Below are 24,099 nucleotides of genomic sequence, written 5' to 3'. Positions count from 1 at the left end.
TTTTAGAGATAAACATAAAAAAGTGAGGGTAGCTAATTTGTAAAATTCCCACTTCTGGACGCTACCAACGGACATAACGGCTATGCATATCTTCCGCTACTTCATAAAAAGATCACTCCTATTTTTGAAACAAAATATTGGTCAAAAATATTTACTCACAATAATATTTACTGTATATTTTATTTTATAAATATGAAGAAATATAACTGTTATATATTCATTTTATTTATCATTATCACTAGCAATACAATAATAAATTGCTATAATTTTGCGTAAACATCAAGACTCTAGTAGTGTGACTAAATATTTGTGGTACTGCTACTCCCTTTATTTATCACTACCAATAATAAATTAATATAATTTTGTATAAATATCAAGACTCTAGTGTGAGTAAATACTTATGAATTAATTATGAAAAAATACAATTGAAATACTAATGCTATCAAAATTGGCTCATTTTAAATGCTACCAAATCTGGCTAATATTGTATATGATATGTAAAAAGTATTTCACTCCTTAAACAATCTCTTAACCATAATCACTATCAGACAATCACTTGGAGCCACCGCCGACCTCCAACCTCCCTTCAACATCTTTTCACTACTGCCCCCAACCGAAACCCACCAGTCAGCCACCTTTTCCTCCTCCGTCACAATGAAAATCGATCATAACACCACAGATGTGAGCATCCTCATTGACCTCCGTTAACTATTATTGCATCGTGGTCTACCGTTACTATTAAAAAAACTCAAATTATATGATAATTTTGAAGCAAAATTCACAGGTCCACGCATGACACCTGTTATACCCCATTTAAACGGGCGAAAGTAGAGTACAACATATTGGAGATTCCTAAATTGCTTTATTTTAAGGAGTCGCCACTTAATTAATTTAATGGTGAATTAGGACACCTATTTTATTACCTAAGGTAAAGCCTAACTAAACCTCCGTTAATGGTCCGCTTAATCAGCATGATTCTAGGTAAGGGTTCTAATTATCCTAAAGGGAAGGGGTTAGGCATCCTCTAGGATCCGTTAACTACGGTTTACCGGCCAAACTTAGGTTAATTAATTTAGATTAAATATAATGCTTAAATTTTAAGAAAATAGCTTACAAATATCCCTAAAATTCAAAGGAAAATAAAATAAAACTTAAAGAAAATAATAATTTATGAAAAGAACTTTAAAGGCTAATAAGACTTATAAAGGTTATTAAGATTTTAAAGAAAGAATATAATGATGCTATAATATTTCATAAATGTTGCTAAGGCTTTAAAAATGCTATTTAAAGTAAAGCTTATACCAAATATAATAATCTTGCATAAAAGGAAATTTCAAACGCCATTTAAGATAAAACTTATAAATATTGCTAAAGTTTTGAATAGTAATGCCATTTAAACTAAAGTTTACAAAATACAATGGCTTGCGTATAAATAGAAACCTTTTAAAAGGAACGCTTAGCGAGTTTTAAAAATTTGGAATAAAATTATATTATATGAATATAGTGATGTAGACAATCTAGACTTATTAAATAAGATGCAAAAGGGTAATGAGTTTTCTTCCTCTAATTTATTTAGTCGTATTCGGCTAAAATACGTATAGTTTGATGAATCTTGAAGAAATTATTTATAAAAGTTCTTGAACTTATATTTGAGTATTAGTGGCGTTTTGAAATCTTAAGATATTAAGAATAGAATATGATTCCATTAACTCAAAATACATAGTTATGCTATTCACAAATTAATTGTCCTAAATAAATAAAATAAGTATTAGATGCTATAATCAGCCTTGACATAAATAAAAAAAATGACGCTTATGGAATTAATGTTAATATCTCTCTTAAATTTACTACCCATTATACTAAAGCTAAACCCACTAATTTACTAAAATTCATCTAAGTTAAGAAAAATAAAACAAGATAAGATGTTAGTCATAAAAATACACAACAATAAAATGAGGAAGAGAGAGAAAGAAGAAAAAAATTAAATGGATCTGGCCCATTTTAAGGCCCCATCTATTTAACGTGTTCATGTTATTGGCTTAGGCCCGATGAATTTCTTTATATTCTTCATGACGGACGGAAATCGACTCGAGAAGATTGCGCTGGGCTTTTAGCCCAACACCGAATGCGGAAGAAGGATAGGTCCCTCGGACTCATTTGCGATGGTCATGCAAAAGAAAGATAAGGAAAGGATTAGTATACACTCAACGAACAAGGTAAGACATGTGAACATGAACTTAAAATAGATCAATAGATGATGTATATAATTACGTGTTATAAAATGAAGCTAAAAGAGTCACAATATTAAAGGATGAAAACCATAGAAATAGAGTGACAAAGAGGAGAGATTTTATTGTTCTTCCAAAATGTATTACAAGTGCATTTCATATGAAAACTTATGCCTGTCTATTTATAGTGATACATATGCATTTAATATATGAGAAAATGGAGGAACCATTAAGATGGTGGATGAGCCATTAAGATGGTGGAGGAAAATGGAGGAACCATTAAGATGGTGGAGGAAAATGGAGGAACCATTAAGATGGTGGAGGAGAAGTATTATATTTGTGTATTGGACATCCATAATATATTTCATAACACTCCCCCTTGGATGTCCATAGATGATGTGCATCGTTAAAAACCTTATTGAGAAAACCCTGTGGGAAAAAGCCTCAATGAAGGAAAAAGAGTACACATATCTAGTAATACGCTTTGAGAGTTGCCTCATTAAAAACCTTACCAAGAAAACCCAATGGGACAAAACTTGGTTAAGGAAAAAAGAGTACAACGCGTATTTCACTCCCCCTGACGAAGACTAAGATTCAGATGTCGGAGTCTTCGCATTCCAATCTTGAATATCATCTTCTCAGAGTTGAAGTTGGCAAAGATTTGGTGAACAAATCTGCAGGATTGTCACTTGAACGGATTTGTTGCACATCAATATCACCATTCTTCTGGAGATCATGTGTGAAAAATAACTTTGGTGAAATGTGCTTCGTTCTATCTCCTTTTATAAATCCTCCCTTTAATTGAGCTATGCATGACGACATTATCTTCATATAATACGTGGGTATTTTTGTATCACACTTCAAGCCACATCTTTCTACGATGAAATGTATCACCGATCTCAACCACACACATTCTCTACTTGCTTCATGAATAGCTATTATCTCGGCATGATTCGAAGAAGTAGCAACAATGGCTTCTTTCTGTGGATCACCAGGATATAGCAAGTACCTCTCCGCATGTAAACGGATATAGTCGTTTGAGATCGAGCTTTATGTGGATCGATAAATAACCTCGTATCTGCATAACCAACAAGATCTGTACTACCTTTGTTAGTATAAAACAGACCCATATCGCTAGTTCCCTTCAGATATCGCAATATATGCTTAACTCCGTTCCAATGTCTTCGTGTAGGAGAAGAGTTATATCTTGCCAGCAAATTAACAGAGAATGCTATGTCAGGTCTTGTAGCGTTAGCAAGATACATAAGTGCACCAATTGCACTAAGATATGGTACTTCAGGACCAAGAAGCTCTTCGTTTTCTTCTTGAGGTTGGAACGGATCTTTACTCACTTCAAGTGAGCGAATCAACCATTGGAGTACTTAAAGGATGCGCATTGTCCATGTAAAATCGTTTTAAAACCTTTTCTATATAAGCAGATTGATGGATAAAGATCCCTTTTGTGAAATGTTCAATTTGCAGACCAAGACAGAGTTTTGTCTTTCCGAGATCTTTCATCTCAAATTCTTCCTTCAAATATTCAATCGCCTTTTGGAGCTCTTCCGGAGTTCAATGAGATTTATGTCATCAACATAACCGTAGTATAATGAACCACGATTTTGTTTTCTTAATAAAAACACATGGACAAATGGCATCATTTGTATATCCTTCATTTATCAAGTACTCACTTAAGCGATTATACCACGCGCCTACGATTGTTTTAAACCATATAATGATCTTTGTAATCGATTGAATACATTTCCCGAGACTTTAAACCAAATGCTTCAGGCATTTTATATCCCTCAGGAATTTTCATCTAAATTTCATCAAGTAAGCCACATAGGCTGTGACAGCATCCATCAGTATAAATAATGTGACATTTTCTGATGTTTGGACTGCTGGTCCAATAAACATTACGTTTACCAAGATGCATCATTTTACTTGGTAATTATTTCTACGTCAGCATGCTTTAAGAAACGTAGAACTCGAATCCTCATAATTTTATACAATATTGCGCGCCATATTGTATCAAAGATATTGTCGACAAGATATCATTTTGTATCGGTTCGCAATTCGACATAACTTGCGAGATCTCATCACTTCATTATTTTCGAATTTACCTGAACCTCTCATAAGGTTTATGAAGTGTTATGTCGTAGCTCTTCAAGAGCACTTTGCCTCCTTATTATGATCATTTGCTCCTTCCTTTTTCAAGGATTATTATATTTGGAACCGATTGGTCTACCATGCTCCATGCATGTTATAGACTCTGTCCTTCAGGGACATTAGAAGCATTTTGCAGATGAAATATGAAATAGTTGGGTCAGCAAATGCTTCCAGCATTTGACTTGAATTATCTGAGGATCATACTGATGATAATTCACAACATGTTTCTTAGCTCGCTTATTCTCTCCCTTATTTTAGTGACATATGTCCCCATTTTCTTTGGGAAAATCCATCTGTGTGCATCATGGTATATCCATTAATCATGTACCGCACATCAAATGCTAAAAGATGTAAATATCTAGTTCCGACCACGAACCAAATATGAGGGGAGAATTTATCAAAATTTATTGATACGAAGCATACAAGTCTTTGTTGTATGCAATATATCATATCTCAAACCAACATACGAAACTCGTTCTCATAAGCAATGGTTTAGTTGTATTATGGAGGCATCTAGTGCCAAACCAACTTAGATATAAACCGACATTATCAAGATGATTGTCTTGATTACATATTCGAAAATTGTGCTTCCAACTCAATCATTTTGAGCGAGCAACTTCGTAAATGTCAAGCGCCATTGACAATAAACATACATGTGACCGTCTCGTTGATGCATCTATTTAAGACATCACATTATTGAATTGCCCACATTCACCTTTTATATTTCGAATTTTGGGATTCGGTCAACATTAGTACAATTGTAATCAACTTATCATGAGAACAAGCAACACAAACAAATTCTTGAAGAATCTTCTAGTTCTTCAATATGTTTTTAATACTCAATTAGCACGTGATTTAAATCGGGACGATCAAAATGGTCTTGTCAACTGATAAAATTGTCTGTACTCGTAAACTTCAAGTTTATTATGACGAGTGCTATTTCTTTTAATAAACTTCTGGTTTACTATTGCATGAAATTATATATCAATAAACTTCTAGTTTATCGTGGTATGTGATCTCATCATGCTCGGGTAAAATTTCATGCAATTATATATCAATAAACTTCAAAAATGTATTACAAGTGCCTTTCATATGAAAACTTATGCCTCTATTTATAGTGATACATATGCATTTAATATATGAGAAAATGGAGGAACCATTAAGATGGTGGATGAGCCATTAAGATGGTGGAGGAAAATGGAGGAACCATTAAGATGGTGGAGGAAAATGGAGGAACCATTAAGATGGTGGAGGAGAAGTATTATATTTGTGTATTGGACATCCATAATATATTTCATAACATTACGTGTATATTTCAAAAATGAAATGGAGACAGGGTTGCACAAAAAATGTCCAAATGCATCGCAATAATACGGCAACATGGTTAGTAGACTAATTATACACCCGCTGGGCTATATTAAACCAAACTAACGAGCATTTACTAAGGTCAAGAGTTAGTATTTCAAAATATACGTGATTTGACCAACTACTATACTAAATAGGTATGAAGAGCAGTCCTACTGACGCCCTATCAAGTAGCAATTGGATCAAATGAAATAAAATAAAAGAGATGGTCGAACATTTTTTCGGCTTAGGACTTATCCTAACGATCAGATAGTGGATAGAATTCGAGAACAACTCAAAACATGATTGCAAATATCTTATTACACATATTGTTAACCCTAAAGTAAACTACATCAGGCTATACAGTGTACTAGCAAAATCCACAACTTAGATTGGGCTGATTCCATTTTTTTACTACAGCAGCCTGTTTGTTTATTCTATTAAGTGTGGCAAATGTTTCAAAGCAACAGTGATTGAATGAAGTGTAATAGCAATCAAGTAACATCAATTTCCTTAAAGTGCAACAACATTTTGGCTCAAGATGCAGCATCTTGCTTGCCTGAAAATATTGCTCTCACTTGCAATGAGATGCAGCGATTACAAATCAGGTAGTAGCAGAAGACATACCCTAAAGGGTGACACCCTTAATTCTTAGAATACAGCGGTAAGCAAGTGCAAAATCTATTGGTTTAAACCAACAATTAGTTTAACAAACCTAAAGTGTAACAGCCACGTAGAAGCCTTAAAGTCAAAGTATGACAACTAACTAGATATCGCAACTACAAGCAATACAACCAGCACAGTAAAGCAGCAGCGGAATAATAGAAGTTTCATCAAGGCATTGGTAACAAAATGAGTTCCGACACCCAGCAGTTTTACCAAGATTTCAATAAGCAAATGAGCCTCAAGATGTTGCACTTGTTCCTTGTTAAAATAGAAACAACAACGATCATCGTAGTAAACATAGGATGTACCAAACAGTGAACTTAATTCTGAATTTAGGATGCAGCTTTGTGGATCGGTCCTAAGAGAACTATTCCTTTTATCTAAGTCCAAGTCACTTAATTTACTAGTCCTGCTCTACACCTTATCATGTCGGCATACCTTCTTCAATTGTTTAGCCAGAATCTAACATGTTATTCCTATCACAAGTAAACTATTTTAGTACATCAAACACCATAGGTCACAAGTAAACTTGAACATAACTCAAACAAGTATAGGCGCGCTTTAAATACCCATTCCAGCTTATACGTTAGTCTAAATCAGATAGCAGGGTAAGCAGATGCATAGCATGTTTAAATTCGGCTGAGCGATTTACGATACACATTAGCGAGAAATAGGCATAAACAAGCAACAAGATAGCCAATCATGGGGAAATGACCATATTAACATATCTTCATATTTTAGCAAAATGTGACATCAAACCGATGCCATAGTAAAGAATCACGCGAAGCTCATGTTTAAGCTAATATGTTAGGATCAACCGTGATTTTCTCGATAATGCTTAAGTCAACGACAATCATGATGAAATTCAGACTGCTCAGTCTTACAAGCTAAGGATTACACATTCAAACATAATCAGCTTGGTGAAGAAAACCATTTTTAAGGGAAACGTTTTACACTAATACTAAAGCCAACATTTCAAGCTAAGAAAAGAAAATAACTCAACATGGGCGCATTAAATTAAACACACACATTCAAGCGCCCAGAATCATATGAAGAAAGGACAAGCCACAGGCGGCTGAATCTAACCTTTCATGAAAAATCCATGACTTTGTAAAGATATTTCGAACTTAGTTTAAACCAAAATGGAGACATCAATGTACTCAATTAGCCAACCAATCAATACAGAGACAAAGCTAACCATGGCAACAGATTGACAGTATGATACTGCTAACGGTAGCGACACACTAACAAGAACAATTACCAAGTAAAACTAGTCAGACTCAGACTAAACCAATCACGGAGAAGGTCAACATGAGATTACAAAAAAATACACCCAGTTTCTTATTATACTGAAACATGTTTAACCACTAAGCAAAATCGAGGCATAGACGTTTCATCTAATCACACCAGCATATAACATGCTTCACAAACTCCAAACTGAACTAACATAATAATATGCTGAATCATGCAGACAATAAACTAACGTTAACAAATAACAATTAAGAAGATAAAAATGCAAAAGATGAAAAATAAACAGAAGGGAATTAGCGCACCTTCTTCGGGTGCAGCGAACAGGGTACAGGGGTCTCCGATTCACACTCGAACACTGCCGAATCTAGCTTGCGTGTGCTCGGATTCGAAGCGATACCAAAGGCAACGAAAACAGGGAATAATTTAGTATTTTGACTAGCTATCAAGAATATTATGGCTACTAAAAAAAAACTAATATCTTCTCGGGAATTTTGGGCGGCTAAAAGAACTCTTTTTTTTTTAAGGGAATCTTAGCGATTAAAGAACCTCTTTTTAGAGAATTTTTTGGGGCGGCTCCGAAAACCTCCCTCCTTAATAGATTCAACAAGCGATTATTTATAGGACACATCTAGGTTTTCTTTTGAAAAGATTAGGCGGGATTTCAAGTCAAACGTTAGGGGGCTTTCTGCCCTCGACCAGAAACCACAGATGAAGAGACAAAAACAATTAAAAATCGGTACTCGAAAGACGAAAAGCAGTTGATAAGAAAACAAAATTTACCTCACAAATCGACAAAAACCATTAAAACATTTTCAGATCGAAGCAGAGGAGAAAGGAAACCAACAAAAATCTCAACTCGTCAACGGTTGAAAACACTGATGAGAGAGTGCAGGGCATTAATTTGTTTCCCGAATCGACCATGCATGGCCTGGATTTGCAAAAATACTCTGTGAATTCGCCGTTTTTGTTGATGAAGAAGAGAGAGAAAGGAGTGGGGGGAGGCGCGGATCTGTTAGGGTTAGGCTGATGAAAATAAGAGAATTGGGCCGGGTCGGGTGTAGTTTAAACGGGTATGTGCTGATTGTTTAAAAGGTTGGTGGACTGGATTAGTCCGAAAATGTTTATGGGCTGGCTGATTTGGGTATTAAAATGTGGGTTGGGTAATGAATTGGTCTCATACGGATTGGGCCATTGAATTAAAATATGACTGGATGAAAGGAATAATTTGGGCTTCGAATTTAAGTAAAAGACCTATTGTAACTAATTACATAATAACGGTGCCCAAATATTATTTAATATAAAAGTATGTAATTATTAATGCCCGGATAAAAATTATATTGCGTCGTAATAGCCATGCAATAATATTTTGAAAGCCAACACTATTATTTAATTGCGCAGAAATAAATGCAGTGCGTGTGCATACGATGGTAAAAATCTTTCGAAATGATTATAATGCGAATTATAATAATACGTAATAATAATAATAATAACGAAAATAATAATAATAATAATAATAATAATAATAATAATAACGATAACAATCATAATAATAATAAATATAATAATAATAGTAACAATAAGGATAAGAATAATAAAAATAAGGACAGCTAGTGACTGCAATGGAATAATGAAACGCCGGTAAAAAATCCAATAATTATAGTAAAAATATAAATAATCATTTCTTAAATTGCCAAAAATACTATAAATGTAAATAAATATTTAGGGAAGGCGGGACAAAATTGGGTGTCAACAACATCAACAGGCAAAATCAATCGTACTCGCGACCACCAGATCTCCAGTGCTCTAACACTGTTAACCTCTGTTAACACCCCACAAAACACGAGAACCCGCAACCACTTAAATACACCCTAGATTCTTCTTTTTCTGTTAGTTCCTGAAATTCAAAAGAAGATATAAAAATATTATTGATTCTGATTTTGGTTTAGGTTAAAATTTTAGAGGAAAAAAATCAAAAAGGATTATTACCTTTTTATTTCAGTTTCTTTGTTTGAATCCAATGAAAATTTCTGAAAAGTTGGATAGTTTTCTTTGAGTGAAATTAAAAATTATAGAAAAAGCTTTTAATAACTTGAATCTAGAATGTTCACTACCAAAAAATCTCTATTTTCCGACTGATTTCCCACTGAAAAATGTTCAGTGGCTACTTCCCACTGAATGTCGGTGGGAAAAACCTAAATAGTAGTGTTTTGGAAGTTTCCCAACGTTTGATGAGAACGTTTTACCTACGCATTTTTCCAGAAATTTCGGTTGATGGTAATGAGGTGGGAAAAATCATGTTTTATAACATAAATTTTCCCTTGAATATCGATGGGGAAAAAACTTTGTTTATTGTAGTGGTTGGGTTTGATTAATGTTGGTTTTAGGAATTATACTAGTTGAAAAAAAAAAATTGAAGATGAATCTAGTTTTCATATGTAACATTATGAATCACTATACAATGTTATACAACTTTATACAAAACTATAATAATTGTATAATGTTGTACACTGAGTGTGTAAGTACTGTTATACAACATTGTTTTTTTCTCTTTTTCTTTCTCTTATTTTTCATGTATATTTTGTTACACATGCACATACAAGTTTCACACAAAATTATACATCATTATACATGTACTGAACATGTGCAGTTAAAAACGTGGTTTCTTACACATGTGCTGCAACTGAAGTGGTGTTTTTTATCTACAGATTTGCAAATTTGTAGCTGGGTCATTTTGTTCCAATGTATGTGTGTGTTGTGCTTATGTGCAATTCTATCTTGTCTATATCACACAATTATCTAGTAATAAACTTTTTTTTTGTCTTACTATTCTTTAATACATAGGTTTTAATAATTTAAATACAAAATTAGTATTTATACAATTTTAGTTTTTCTTAAAAAAAATGGGGAAGAATCATTATTCGAGTTCGTATTACGTTTCGAATTCCCTCATTTTTGTAGAGGGCAGATATTTATTGTGAATAAGGTTTATCATATGTTAAATTTTGTTCATATGTTAAATTTTGTTTTATTTTTTCAAAAGTAAGAGCTATATATTATTTTTTAAGACATGTATAAAATGTTAAAATTGTTTATTCATGTTAAAATAGTTTATTCATGAAAAGGGAATCTTATTTATAAGCAAAACCAAAAAGAAAAAACAGCCACCTTTGTTTGGTGGACAGTGAAAATAGAAAAGGGGCTCATGACGCAAGCAGAAAAAGTAATTTATAAGTTGTGTTATGTAATGTTACATCAGAATGATTCTACACTGCTCAATTTACAAAGGAAGAAGATCCAAAAGATTTTGAAATTCTAAATCACTTGCCCAGAATGATTTTTGAGGATGATAATTTGTGGTTTGAGGCAGAACCAACTAAAGAAGAGGTGATAGCAGTGGTTTTTCAACTAAATGGAGAGAGTGCAGGAGGACCTGATGGTTTTACTGGTGTATTTTATCAAGTTTGCTGGGAAATTATTGGAGAGGATGTTACCAATATGATAAAGGCCTTCTTTTGGGAAGCAGAACTGCCCAAGTTTGTTACTCATACTAACCTGGTCTTATTACCAAAGAAGGAGATGGTTAACACATTCTCTGATATGAGACCAATTAGTTTGAGCAATTTTGTGAACAAAATCTTTCTAGACTGATTCATGGGAGATTGGTGTCAAAATTATCTGATATCATATCACTCAATCAGTCTGGATTTGTTAAAGATAGAAGATTGGTGCCGCTTGTATAACTTTCGAACTTTAGAACGTTGTCTTGCTCTAAATGTTTTTTTCAGGATTCTTCTATCATGTTTCTCCGGAATTTAGAACTTAAACATGCTAACTAAACTGATATTGCTACCATGTCATATCTTGTGAAAAAATATCCAAATTATCATTAAATTTTGCGGAGTGGTCCAATTTTTTCATCTGTTAATAATTGGGATCAGATCTGCCTTGATGTTACAAAAGTAGCTAGATTTGCTCTTATTGACTAACGTCAGAAGCTTTTCAACACGATGTCGGTCTTTTTTATAAGGAAAAAAGGTTCAGATTTGACCATTACTTTCCGTAGCTACCATCTTTCACCCCTCTAAATTGATCATTACCACAATAAATTAATTCTCCCAACTCTAGAAAACAACATTTGAAGACCATCAATACTCCACCACTTCTATTCCAACGATACTCACAAATAAAATACGCTTAGAGGATTTATCTCACACTGTCATATGTTCCCCTTTTCCTCCTAGTCATCATTTTAATCTGTCAGAACATTACCTACCCTCAATCACTACAACCCTACTTTGACTGCCACAATACTGTTGCAAATGATTTGACAATTGAATTTTGAGTATCGTGGTTTGTCTTATCATTAGGAGGTCAATGTGAAGCTATGCCATCACTATAGATGATTTGAGAACAATTGGTGATGGAATTGTGTGGATAGAGTTTTAAAGGAGGCGAAATTTAACTTGATAGTCCAATCGATAATTGTTTGAATTCCATTTGTGCTCATATATATGGGGCTTAAGGGTGATTAATTTGATATTAGGGGATAAAGATATAGTCGGTTGAGGTTTTGACTGTTAAAGAAGATTGTGGTGTTGCCGCCATAATTAATAATGACCATATTCATTAAAGTGCAAGGGAAAATCTGGATATTGCACATAGTCTGGATATTGCGCATAGTACAAGCTAAGTGTAAATTTGAACATTTTTCCTTATAAAAAAGCTCATATTTTAGAAATTTAATGGCGTTAGTCAATAAGGACAAATATCCATTTTGGTGACAACAAGGTAAATATGGCTCCAATTATTGACATATGACAAATTCAGACAATTTCGCTAAGTTTAAGGACAAATTTAACCTTTTTTACTATCTTCTCCAAGTGAATTTTCACTTTAAGGGTTAATTATTTCGTGGGCCTTCTGTATGATTCTTCATAAGGGCTTGAATCTTGAATTTTGTTTTTCGTGATTACCCATTTGTTTCTATGCTTCTACTTGTTTTGAGCAAGTTAACCCAAATAATAACAGGACTCTCGTCATTCAATTTTTTTTTTTTTTGTGATTTTCATTATTTATTTATTTGTTTATTTTCTTTTTAGCACCATATTCTTTGAAATAAATAGTTTGTTAGGGAAGAGGGAATCATTTTAATTAACTCTTCACACCCTCAAAATAAACTTCTTGATTAGAAATTAAGACTACATCGATAAAGCACATTGTTGTTAGATTAATGTATGAAGTCTAATGAGATTACTCCATTATTGGAGAATGAAGCTCATGCAATAGAGAGAATAGAGAGGAAGAGAAGAAGATATTTTGAGGAATTGAAAACTGCTTTCATTGACCGAAACTAATACGTAGAAGTTTATTTATACAGCTAATCAATCTACTCACTGACCGACTAACAAACTGATTAAATATCTAATTCACCAACTGTTAAGTTCTAATAATTACAAAATAGTCCCCTGAGTTCTACGTAATGTCATCTTTAATACTTCCCCTTAAGCTGTAATGTGTCTGCTTGGAAAAAAGATATTGATGTTATGGTCTTCCCCGTCTCCTTGTAAGTATATCTGCTGCCTAATCCTCGGTGTTTAAGTACCTTGCTTCTGTCAGCCCCTTCTGTATTTTTTTCCTCTAATGAAATGATAGTCAAGTTCTATGTGTTTTGTCCTCCCATGAAACACAGGATTTATAGCTATTTGCATAGCTGATTTGTTATCATTGGGAACTGAAATAGGTGTCTCAACTTCAGCTTCTAATTCCTTGAATAGTTCTTGTATCCGTACTACTTCTGCAACTGAATTTGCCATACTTCTATACTCAGCTTCTGCTGAGCTCCTTGATACAAATCCTTGCTTCTTTGATTTCCATGATATGAGTGAGTCTCCATATTTGATTAGAAAATCAGATACAGATCTTCTTGTATTTGGGCATGCAGCCCAATCAACAATACATAAGACTGTTATTTTCCTTGATGGTTTGCTGGACAATAGAACTCCTACCTGTCCTTGATATATCTTATCACTCTCACAGCAACATCTAGATGAGATTATTTGGGTTGATGTAGAAACTGGCTCAAGGTTTGAACTGCAAATGAAATATCTGGCCTAGTAACTGTCAAATAGAGTAGCTTTCCTACCATTCTTCTATACACTCCAACATCTTCTAGCAGTGTATCTTCACTTAAAACACCAATCACTCCATCATACTTTTGGTAGTGAGTTTAGTGTTGGGATCCAAAGGTATGAAAGCTTGTTTTGCAGCACTTAGACCAGCTTCAGTTATAATCTCTAAAGTATACTTCCTTTGATGCATAAGTATCCCTTTTTCTGGTCTAGCAAATTCAATTCCCAAGAAGTACTTGAGTTCTTCCAAGTCCTTGGTCTTGAATGTTTTCTGCAACACTTCCTTTGTCTAGATAATGAGATCAATATTACTACCAATAATCAATAAATCATCTACATACACAAAAAGAATGATGATAGAAGAATTAGCCTTCTTGGTAAATAAAAAATAGTCTAGATGACTTTATAAGAGATGACTTTATACAAAACCAAGATTGATTAATGCCTTAGTGAGTCTCCACACACCATTCCCTAAGTGGTTGTTTCAACAAATAAAGGGATTTGATGAGCTTACACATAGGTTTCTCCCCATACACATCAAATCCATAAGGTGGTTGAAAATCTTGAGGAAGGGACATATATACTTCATCAAGCAAATCCCCTTGAAGAAAGTCATTGTAGATATGCATTTGGTGTACATGCCACTGTTGAGCAAAAGCTATAGCAAGAACTGATCTGACTGTCACCATCTCTACCACAGGAGAGAATGTCTCCTGATAATCAAGACCTTCTCTTTGGTTAAATCCTTTTGCCATTAACCTGGCTTTGAACATCTCTATAGTGCCATTAGCTTGATACTTGATTTTGAATACCCAATTGCAACCAATTACTGACTTACCGGTGGGTAATGAAACTACTTTTCAAGTGTTATTCTCTTCCAAAGCTAAAATTTCAGCTTCCATAGCCTTCACCCACCTAGGATAAGGATTGCCTCTTCAAAGGAAGAAGGCTCTACTTCAGTTGAAGATGCTGCAAGATAAGCCTGATAAGATGCAGAAAGGTAATCATAGCTAATGTAGTTGGAAATAGAGTAAGATGGAACAACACCACTGCTAGAGTAAGTATTAGCAGCGATATAGTCCTTTTGCCATATTGGGGCTTTTCTACCTCTGGTGGATTGTCTTAGTGAATCGTTAGTAGCTGGGGAGGAATTTCCTTGGCCCGAGGAGTGTCACGTGACACCGATTCGTCGATTTTTTTTTACTAGATATACATATATAAATAACAAATAAGACGATATTAGACGGTATAAATACTAGAAGGACACTTTGCTTGTGACAAGGTTGCGCACTAGCCTGATGGTTAGGCACTTCAGCTCTGCATGAGGGTTTGCGGGTTCAAGCCCTCTTAGCCTCAATTTTTTCCCTTACACTTTCATTTATTCATTTGCTTTGCTCACTCTTTAAATGGTGACTCTTTTGTTTTGCTCTAACTCTTTAAATGGTGACACCTTTATGAAAAATCCTGCGTACGCTACAATTTCAAGTGGCACACCTTTGTTTTGCTCAACTCTTTAAATGGTGACACCGCTTATGAAAAATCCCGCGTACGCCAATAGTTAGTAGAAGGATCTACAAGTGGTGGAGATGGAGGATGTGGAACTCAGGAGGAAGATCAATGTGATCATTAGAGGAATCAGGAGGATTAACGGGTGTAGGAATAGTAGCAGGAGTACAATCTTCAAGAGACCCACCATCAGGAATAAACATTCTCCAATCTTCTGTAGGGCCAGTATTAAAAGGGAAAGTATCCTCCCTAAATTGAAAATCTGTTTTAACAAAGAAATGCTTATCTTTCATGTCATAAAGAATATATCCTTTTGAAGTAGAGTTGTATCCCATGTAAACAGCTGATACACTTCCAAGCTGAAAATTTTTACCCTTAGGTAGATGAACTGCAAAGCAAAGACAGCCTATAACTCTCAGTTGAGTTAGAGAAGGCCTGACCTTGTGAAATACTTCATAAGGAAATTTCCCACCCAGAACAGATGTGGGCAACCTATTAATAAGATAGACAGCTGCCAGAATGCAAATGACCCCAAAACTTTAATGGAATATGACCTTGAAACCTTATAGCTCTTGCTATCTCTAGAAGGTGTTTGTGCTTTCTCTCAGCCATTTCATTCTGTTGAGGAGTATGTATGCAAGTTCTCTCGACGTACAATGCCAAGAGAACCGAATAGAGTGTGGCATTCATGATTGATAAATTTTTTCCCATTATCAGTTCTACTGATTTTAACACAAGCAATAAATTGAGTTTGCAGCATAGTCAGAAAATTCTGTAAAATGACAAGAGCATCACTCTTAAATTTTATTAAGACGATCCATACCATTCTAGAATAATCATCAATAATTGTGACAAAGAACCTGTTGCCATCATAGATTGAAACTTTATAAGGACCCCATACATCACCAATGTCGAATATGAAAAGGACCAGCAGATCTAGAATTACTGGTAGGAAATGGTAATCTAGTTTGCTTAGCTAGAGGACACACATTACACTTATGTACTTTCTGAGTACAAGAATTGAAAGGCAAAGAAAATAGATGTGTAAGAACTTTGGAAGAGGTGTTACCCTGTCTCTCATTACAAAGAGATATATCAGCAGTAGAAATGGTAGTAGAACTGGTATTCTGGACAACCAAGGAGTTTATCGTAGGTTTTGAAGACGAAATGCCTCTACTGGGAGCTTGAACAGGTTGAAGGTAGAGACCACTAGACTCTCTACCAATCCTCTTCACCTGCCTACTGTAGAGGTCCTGGAATACAAAGAAATCAGGAAAGAAAGAGGTAAAGCATTGTAAGTCCTTTGTGATTTGTGAGATAGATAACAGATTGAATCTGAATTCAGGTATAAACAATACATTGTTTAGAGTAGCATTATCAAATATGCGTCATGAACCTATATGAGAGATGTTAATAATATCACCATTAGGTAAGTGAACTTTCCTGTGATTACTATCTACCTTCTGTAGATCATTAAGTGATAAGATTTGAATTGGGGAAAAAAACTAATTCAACACTAAAACGCGGATTAAAGGATAATAAGAAATTTGGATGAGAATTGAAGAAAAGGGGATGAGAAATAGAGGATAAAAGCAAGACCCAATGAATAATGAACCTATGAGCAAACCTAAGTATATGAAACCTAGACCTTCTCAATTTGATTCAATTCAACGAACATATACTATTTGAAAATCAAGGCAAGGGAAATTCAATTGAATCCACAAATGAACAACCCTTCATAAAATCAATGGAAATCAGTTCAAAACCAACAATGGAATCCACCATTAACTAAGTCTAAACCTAAAGGCTATTAAGCCAAACAAACTATCACTCCTTAGAGTATTCAATATATAATTCATCTAATCTAAGTAGATGAAATGTCTAAGTCTAGTATTTATACTCCTAGACTAAAGAAGACTAAGTTATTACAAAAATGTCATTAATGAGGCAAGGGCCTTGCTTGGTTGGTAGTCTTCTTTGGGGAATTTCGGAAATAGCCCTCATATGGAATCTTCATCTTCCAAACACCAATTGTCTTGCAATTGTAGCCCAAATTACATCCCTAGCCTTGAATTTGGATTCTTGGCCATGATTTGCATCCTATAGCCATAATTTGCACTTTTAGCCCTTTGCGCTTTTAGCCACTTAGTGTAGAAGCCTCCACAATCTCTTCCCAAGCTATCATCTAAACGTCCTACGTCCTTCCAAGCATATTTGTGCCATATAGGATCATATCATCCTCCCCTTCTTCAAAAGGATTTGCCCTCGAATTCGAACCTTGCAAAAACATAGAAGAGCATGAGTACACATCCTCACACAAACAAACAAGGTAATCATCATATGGAAAATGATAATACCTAAAGTAATCATAGCATGCAATCAACACACTAAACGGTGACATAACCAAGCATCAAATGAATCTAGAGAGAACATGTATCCAAATAATGCCAAAGACACTTGGCTATTCAAGATAATGGGACAAAGGGTAAATCAAAGGATCTAATGCTTTTAGGAAAGCAATCATGCAAGTTCTCAATTGTCCTAGCGAATTAATAAGCACATATTTCCCCTTAAGTCAAGACACAAGTAACAACCTTCATGGCTAAGTGTAATTTCACAAACAAGTCCAACCCAAGTCAAAGGCCTAATCACTATACTAACCCACATCAATGAAAGAATCACTCCTAAGTCAACGCCGGGGTCAAATACAAAGGTATCTCCCACACAACTGTTCCCACATATTCCATGCAAGCCCAACAAGACATTAAGTAATAACACTAGAAAATAATCACATGAATGTACAGAAGTGCTACTACTATTTTCAACATTCAAGAAGTTACCTCCATGGCTTTAGAAAGCCCAAGAATAATCATGAGCCACGAATACATACCGTCCGTGAAGGAAGTACAAGAAGTGACTTCATAACAAAGCGTAGTCCAATGAGGTCTTCTCCAATAGTTATCCTCTTCAAGTTTCCTCCTTTGATGAAACTCCACAAACAAGTTAATCACATAATCAAGTTCATAAAAAGAAGGATTTTTACCTTTAGGCTCTTCAAACCTATGTCAAGCTAAGAGTAGCATCTCCTCACCCCTTGGGATAGAAGATTAGCATAATCCTTCCAAGAAGTGTTCTATTTTCCCTTTAAATGGCTCCCCTTCTTTAAAGCGCACTCATCAATTTCGGAAGCCTTTTCCAAATTCGACGTTGGTCCATCAAGTGGGTCACAAACCCTCAAGAAGGACTCTTCATCATCGGGGATAATGTCAAGAGCTTCAACCACCCCATGCTTGTCATCAAGACCAAGAATATCATCATCCCATAGTGGGTTACTAAATACCTTGTAGTCTCTTAAGAAACTACACTTGCAACATTACCAAACATCCCACTAGGTACATCATTTCCACAAGTCATGTCAACTTCAAATAAGAAATTATCTTTAAGGGAAAAAGATTCAATGGACAATGAAGAGTCAAAGTTTGCAATCTTATTCTCAAAAAAACAAATGTCACCTACCAAAGCGTCTTCATTAACATGACTATTCATATGACCAATTACATCAATATCATCACTAAATTGAGGTCCATTAAGCACACCACACAATCCCTCAATTAGTGGACTATTATCACAAGCAAGTTGGTCTAAATAATTTTTCACACTAGTTGGACTTAAATTGACCTTGCAAGAAGAGTTAACTCGGTCATTTCTAGGATCAACTAGTGTGTGAACTACCATAACACAAGACAATGCACTACAATTTTCGTCATAAGTGTCAACACTAGGTGGACACAAATTGATCTCACAAGAAGAATCAATGCGGTCATCACTAGGATCAACTAGTGTTGATACACCCAAACCAACTACATTGTCAACAATCATTGAAGAGTCATTAACCTCAACACAAGGCAAAGTCTCATTAAGCTCACATAAATACAAGCTCTCACTCACACTCAATTCAACAACATGATCATTCACATAATTTAGAGTGTTAAGTTTAGCTATTTTACCTTGAAGTGCACACATAACTTCTTCTTTACCTTGATTTTTGACTTTGGAGTCAATTTGCTTTTGGGGAAGCCTTCAAGTACCTCATGAATTTTCACAATTTGAGGCTCATCATTTGGCTTGCTTTCCAAGAATACCTGCACCATTATCCATACAACTAGATAAGAAAGAAAAGTTACATGGGTTAGAATGGGGTTGTGACGACCCTCTCACATCACTCCTCACAACCTCTCCTTTTTCCACTCTAGAGTTGTCACTTTTCTCTCCCTTACTCCTCTCAATCTTTTCTCTCTCAATTTCATGCGAGTTGGGACAAGTGTCAAGTACATCTTTAGAAGGATTAAGGGAACCCTCCACTTTGCTCTTCTCTTTCGCTTCACAAGGCTTAGACTTCTTCGCTTTCATTTGTTGTGACTTGCATAAGCGTTCCATCATTAGGTGAATCTCTTCTAAATTCTTTTTTGCCCATTGTGGGATTTCGGGCCCACTCTCCATAGGACGAGTTTTACTTGCAATTGCTTCATCTTTAGGAACTATGGGTGGAAAGAGAGGTCTCCATTGTTTGTCCACTACATACTTGTACCATTCTTGCCCATATGAAACCTTATGTTCTAGGAACCAAGGATTCCCCCAACATAAGTGACAATTGTCTAGTGGAAGTACATCACGCCAAACCTCCTCTTGGTATTTGCCATGGGTAAAGAACACCCTTGCACTCCTTTCAACCAAGTACCCTCTTTGATCATCGTAAGGGTCTCGTTTCATCACACATTCTATACCCAATGTCTCAACTACTTGAGGTGCAAGGTAGTTGCCATAGCTACCATCATCAAACACAAGGACATACTCTACACTACCAAGCAAGTTCACCTTTGTCTCAAGAATTTGCCTCTTTGGGTCATTTCTCACTTGAGACCTTGCATTCCTTCTACTTCTATCACCTATCAATACTTCTCTCCTCCTACCTTCAACATCATAACTATATTGAGAACATGGTACCTTCGTATTAGGATGAGAAGCATGATTCATTGTATTTCTTGAAGTAGGAAATGTATTTTCCCTTCTCTCAAGAATACCACTATCTCTTCCATCAAACATTTTCTCCTTATGACTTCCCCTTTTACCTACAAAACGAGAAAACAAGTTTAGTAGTAAAGTTCCTCACGTCACTCGTACTTGCACTCAAGCTTACCACTCAACCTACAGCTTCCTCCAAAGTTGGCAATGAATCGCAAATCCCAAATTAATTCACAAGGTTGCTAATCTTTGTGGAAGAATAGATTCTTGTTTAGATGAAAGAAGGACAACTCAAAGCGAATGGACAAGAGCCAATAAAGTTTCAATGAAATAAAAGAGAAAAGCTTGGAAGAAACCGACACGAAATGAAATTCGGACTCAAGAACTAGTTAACAACTAAGTAAGGATCAATTACTAATTGTTAATTAGCTAGGAGAATCAAATAAATGAGAAGAAGAAGTGAACAAACCATGGCCAAACACTTAGACAAATTTGGGAAGTTTTTGGCTAACACTTAGAAAATTCGGAGCTTCTTGCAGCGTCTTTTTAAAATCCAAATAATTCTTTCTACATAGCTCCGATTGATGAATGGTTGGTTGATTTGGAAAGTAGACTCGATGAACCTTAATTTAGATAGGTTATCGGTCTCGTAACTCTTTATACACACAAAGATATGCCCCTCTAAATTTGGGACAAAATCTGCCAACACTTAGAAAAAATTTGAGACTTTTGGAAAAATTTGGTCTCTTAATCTGTGGGCCACGCACTTGCAGAAGCGCGTCAGGGCTGACGTGGTAAATTTTTTTTTTTTTTTGAAAAATCAGAAAATTGGACTTAAAATTTCTGATTTTTTTTGGATTCTTACTTGGGCCCACAAGCACCTTTTGACCTCTTGACTTGAAGAAATTTTGAATCAAACACTCTTTTGGGTCTTCTTCTTCACTATGAACATATGAAGATGCTTATGAACTTGAAGAACACCCAAATTTCAATTTACCTTCAAATCATCTTGTTTTTGGACCAAAATTCGGATCTAAGCTCCCCTCAACTAAGAGAACAAAGCCGAACACCAATTGAAGCGAATTTCACCTTCAATCACCAAGACCCACTTTTAAGTTTCAAACTTTCAAGCTTCAACAATGGTAGAATCTTCAAAACACTTCCAAATGTCATGAAATTTGAAACCTAGGAGTTTCTAATATCAAGGAACTCAAATTTGGCCTTAAATACACCAAAAAAAACAACAACAAATTTTTGGATTTTTTTTTTGGGAAATTTTGAATTTTCATTTTTTTTTTCAAATATAAAGAACCTAGGATTGAGGATTGTAGAAACAACACTCTAGCTTAGGCTCGGATACCAAATAATAAAATTTGAATTGGGGGAAAACACCAATTCAACAAGAAACGTATCTGAAACAAGATATTCGTCTCTTAGGTGGCGTTATGCTGAAGGCACAAGAGATTTATTGACGCGGAATTAAAGGATAACAAGAAATTGGGATGAGAATTAAAGAAAAGGGGATGAGAAATAGAGGATAAAAGCAAGACCCAATGAATAATGAACCTGTGAGCAAACCTAAGTATATGAAACCTAGACCCTCTCAATTTTATTCAATTCAAAGAACCTATACTATTTGAAATCAAAACAAGGGAAATTCAATTGAATCCACAAATGAACAACCCTTCATGAAATCAATGGAAATCGATCCAAAACCAACAATGGAATCCACCATTAACTAAGCCTAAACCTAAAGGCTATTAAGCCAAGCAAACTATCACTCCTTAGAGTATTCAATACATAATTCATCCAATCTAAGTAAATGAAATGTCTAAGTCTTAGTATTTATACTGCTAGACTGTAGAATACTAAGCTTTTACAAAAATGCCATTAATGAGGCAAGGGCCTTGTTTGGTTGGTAGTCTTGTTTAGGGAATTTCAGAAATAGCCCTCATATGGAATCTTCATCTTTCAAACACCAATTGTCTTGCAATTGTAGCCCAAATTACATCCCTAGCCTTGAATTTGGATTCTTGGCCATGATTTGCATCCTATAGCCATAATTTGTACTTTTAGCCCTTTGCGCTTTTAGCCACTTAGTGTAGAACTTTTCACAATCTCTTCCCAAGTTATTATCCAAACGTCCTACATCCTTCCAAGCATCTTTGTGCCATTTAGGATCATATCATCAAGTATGCTAGATTTTGATGTCATATGATTTGTAGCACCAAAATCTACAACCCAAACATCATGTTTATCATTAAACATAAGTGTAGTGATAATACCTGCAACATCAGTTGAGATTGGAGCATCGCGACTAGTACGTCGGTTTCTTTGTTTAGTATATTCACTATCTGCTCATACTGTTCCTTGTTGTATCCTATACCAAAACCAAAGTTATTTGCAACTTGTTCAAGACCTCTTAAGTTGTTGGCAGTATTCTCAAATTTACTTGGTTCACTATGTGTTGTCATAGCATTATTAGGAGTATGGGTATTTCCTCTGTACTCTCTTTGAGGAAAAATTATCTGATAATTGTTCTGGTTATTCCGATTATTGTCTTGATAAGGCCCTTGGTAAGGTCCTTTCTTCTTGAACTTATAGTTAGGAGGATATCCCATAAGCCTGTAACACACCTCCATAGTGTGTCCTTTTAGTTTACAATATCACATTGTACATTTGGATCATAGTGAGGATTATAATTCTTTTTGTGTTTCTATGCAGTCCCATTCCTTAGAGCAAGTAATACAATCAACTCAGTAATATCATTCCCAGACTTCTTGTTTACCATGTTCCTCTGACTTTCCCTCTCAATTAGCATTGAGTAAGCTTTGTTAATCCTAGGAAGAGGAGTCATCATAAGAATATGTGCCTTAGTTTGTTCATAGGTGTTGTTTAATCCCATTAGAAATTGAAACCGTTTTAGGTCATTCATGAACTTCACGAAATCACGAGTCTTAAGGCAGTCACAACCAGGAAAAGGTACTATACTATCAAATTCTACCAAAACATACTCTCTATATTGAGAAGTATGCAGAGACTGTATTAGTACCTTGATGAATTGTTGCAATCTCCTTGTACAATTGATATGTTCTTGATCCATCTACTTTATCAAATCTCTCTTTGAGATCACTCCAAACTTCTGTTGCATCACTTGAGTATATGGTTCCTCTAACCAATTCCTTCTAAACATAGTTCGATTATCCATGAAAGTACAATTGCATTGCATCTTTCCCATAAATCGGTCAGATTTGAACCATAGCTCTCCTTTTTGCAAGTCCTGTCGATGAACCCTAGCTTGTTTTGACCTCGGATAGCAATTCTCATCGTACGACTCCAAATGGAATAGTTTTCTGCATCGGTTAACTGTAATGCAATCAAAATCGCACTAGAGTTATCAATTGAAATAAGGTACAGTGGATGATTATGACTTCAGTTTTCTTGAAATGTATTGTCCACAACCATTGTTACATCTCTCAATTGTTTGTTTTAGAACTTCAATTCAGGATCAGCTAATCACTCTAGTGATTGTCCTGCTCTGATACCATGATGACATTACTTCATTCATGGAGAATGAAGCTCATGCAATCGAGAGCATAGAGACGAAGAGAAGAAGATATTTTGTGGAATTGAAAACTACTTTCATTGACTGAAACTGATCAGTAGAAGCGTATTTATACAACTAATCATTCTTCTCACTAACCAACTAACAAACTAATTAAATATCCAATTCACTAAAAACTAAGTTTTAGTAATTACAGAATGGTCCCCTGAGTTCTATGTAATGT

The sequence above is a fragment of the Lycium ferocissimum genome, chromosome 11, assembly GCF_029784015.1.
Source record: "Lycium ferocissimum isolate CSIRO_LF1 chromosome 11, AGI_CSIRO_Lferr_CH_V1, whole genome shotgun sequence".
Classification (NCBI taxonomy): Eukaryota; Viridiplantae; Streptophyta; class Magnoliopsida; order Solanales; family Solanaceae; genus Lycium; species Lycium ferocissimum.
Note: the sequence above shows the minus strand (reverse complement) of the source record.